The sequence below is a fragment of the Lithobates pipiens genome, unplaced genomic scaffold, assembly GCF_037356315.1.
Source record: "Lithobates pipiens isolate NorthernLeopardFrog02 unplaced genomic scaffold, aLitPip1_a1.2 Scaffold_28, whole genome shotgun sequence".
Lineage (NCBI taxonomy): Eukaryota > Metazoa > Chordata > Amphibia > Anura > Ranidae > Lithobates > Lithobates pipiens.
The window spans coordinates 167,379,990-167,380,257 of NW_027507789.1; the positions used below are offsets into that span (position 1 = coordinate 167,379,990).

Sequence of the window (268 nt, forward strand, 5' to 3'; positions counted from 1 at the left end):
TGTCAGAAGTGGGATTCGAACCCACGCCTCCAAGGGAGACTGCGACCTGAACGCAGCGCCTTAGACCGCTCGGCCATCCTGACCTGTGATGCTTGGGGTTCGGTGAGACCGACGACGCTCACAGGTTGATCTAATGTGCCCGTAAAATAAATCCGCTGAAGGTTACTTGATGGAGAAATTGCGATAGAAGCAGCTTTACCCTTGTCACCATTCATTGCTACCCTCATTATTTCCAAAGCGTTGGAAGGAAACAACAAAGCCGGATGTT

The 268-nt window shown here is 50.7% G+C and overlaps 1 non-coding gene across 1 annotated transcript; it reads right to left on the minus strand.

Moving 5' to 3' along the window:
* Positions 1-83, minus strand: TRNAL-CAG (transfer RNA leucine (anticodon CAG)). The gene has a single exon. It is a non-coding gene; the product is annotated as a tRNA-Leu (tRNA).
* Between the last annotated feature and the right edge of the window lie 185 nt (positions 84-268).